Genomic DNA, 2,459 nt, shown 5'->3' with positions numbered 1-2,459 from the left:
ATATCGGAGAAGCGGCGCTCAAATCATTTTGTTGCCTAGAGAGAATTTGTAATCTAGTACGACCTTCCCACCCATGGAACACATTACTGCAGAACTTTTTCCTTGCAGATTACAACTTAGTCGACTTCAAATTCAATATCAACAGATTCCTGTCTCATTACCCTCCCCCATAAATAACCAAACTTAGTTCCGTTAATCATCCTCAATCTGGCCGAGAACTTCTTGTATATCAGCATCATTCACCCTAAGGTGGGTTGAATCGGCTTCCTCCAAAAGTGGAAATGTCATGGGAATATTAACTTCACAAGCGGTCCTCAATCGCATATATATATATTCTGGTTAGGGAAGATGATGGCATTTTTTTTTTTTTGCAACTTTTGTTGAGTTGACAACGACCTCCTACATACAGCGCGTGATATTCCCATATAGTCACCCATCTGATACTGACCAGGTTCAACGTTGCTTAACTTCAATGATATAACGAGAACTGCTATATCAACGTGTTCATAGAGTATTTGGGGGAAACTCTTACAAAGTGGTCAGACGTGGTACAACCCGTTCTCGTCTGAGTGTGCTTCTAAACTTAACATTTTTCTTTGTTTCGTGTCTTAATTTACTGTGATTATGTATATATCTTGTTGAATTCTGGAATCTTTCTTTACTTCTGATCTGAAATGAAACCCGTACATCAAATCCGTTGGCAAGGTCGCTGGAAAATTGGTTGGATCATTCTATCGCTCCAGTAGATATCTCACTGCTAGTGCAATTCTTTACCTGTATAAGAACAAGTACATCCAAGGATGGAGTACTGTTGCCACACCTGGGCAAGAGCTGCTAGAAGCATCTTATCTTGCCTTGACAGAGTTTCAAATAGACTTCGTAATCTAGTAAGTAATGCCCTTTTTTTCTCACAGAAAAGGCGTGTGCAAGTTAGTCTCTACTTTGTCGTTATTTTCATGGCAAGTGCTCGTCTGACCTCCAATCTATGGTTCTTCCTTGCAAAGCTTTCATGAAAAACACTCGTCTAGTTGAAACCACTACCAATAATGTCCCCCGCTTTTTATCTGTGCCTAAACCTAAAGCGTAGATTCCATGAACAAAGTTTATTTCTTAGAACTTCACGCCTATGGAACTCTCTCCCGTTTGCCTGTTTTCCAGCTGACTACAACATGGTCGTCTTCAAGTCCAACGTAAACAAATTCTTGATGAGTCTTCCCCTTAAGTAATCCAATGTATCAAATTTCCTCTACTAACAATTACTCCGATATTGTCCCATTGACTACCGTACATTCATTAACCCTTATCCTCGAGTGGCTTCCGGAACTTTATAAAAAATCAACAGAATCTTTATATTGAATTCGGGAATCTTCATGGAATTTCGAACGGAACGCTTTATTTCATCAGCGGAGATAACTTACTCTTATTTCATTAACCATGATTTGGTAAAAGTCATAAGTAATTCTTAATTGTATTATTGGTATCGCCCGTACTGGCGCTTGAACCTTCAATTTCCAGTTCTAGTGCGAATTGTAGAGTTCTTGAGACTATGCGTGTTTTAGTTGTGACGTCTCATTACTCGTTGTCACCTATATAACGTGGTTGCTTGTCGAAAATAAAGTAATCATTGGTTGAAGTCAAACCACCTGGTCAGACAAAAACAAACATGGTGGATTGTCATGAATAAAATAATCGTCGATTGAAACTACCTACAAAAGTTAGTAGGATATAAAATAAACGCATTGGGGGCGTGGCTCCATTGACAGCGAAGTCTCACAGTGGGCGTTTACAGGTGTTGGCAGGGGTGTCACAAATTGTTATATAATATCAACCCGATATTGATGTTTTCGAATAAACGCATTGGGGGCGTGGCTCCATTGACAGCGAAGTCTCACAGTGGGCGTTTACAGGTGTTGGCAGGGGTGTCACAAATTGTTATATAATATCAACCCGATATTGATGTTTTCGAATAAACGCATTGGGGGCGTGGCTCCATTGACAGCGAAGTCTCACAGTGGGCGTTTACAGGTGTTGGCAGGGGTGTCACAAATTGTTATATAATATCAACCCGATATTGATGTTTTCGAATAAACGCATTGGGGGCGTGGCTCCATTGACAGCGAAGTCTCACAGTGGGCGTTTACAGGTGTTAGCAGGGGTGTCACAAATTGTTATATAATATCAACCCGATATTGTTGTTTTCGAATAAACGCCTTGGGAGCGTGGCTACATTGACAGTGAAGTTCCAAAGTGCGAGTTTTCAAGTGGAAGCGTGCCATAAATTGATATATAATTTTAACTCGAAATTACTATCGTTTTATCGATTTAAACCTAGGAGAAATTATCAAGTAAGGTTCCTGTGCGTGTGTCTACCTTCTTCACTAACCGTACTCATTCATCGCCGCCAACAATAAAGTTTTATCATATTTTGTTATATATCAGTATGTCGTTATTCTTTTAGT

This window comes from Euprymna scolopes, chromosome 35, assembly GCF_053919585.1.
Source record: "Euprymna scolopes isolate OS-2025 chromosome 35, ASM5391958v1, whole genome shotgun sequence".
NCBI classification, from domain to species: Eukaryota; Metazoa; Mollusca; class Cephalopoda; order Sepiida; family Sepiolidae; genus Euprymna; species Euprymna scolopes.
This window is presented reverse-complemented; position numbering follows the sequence as displayed.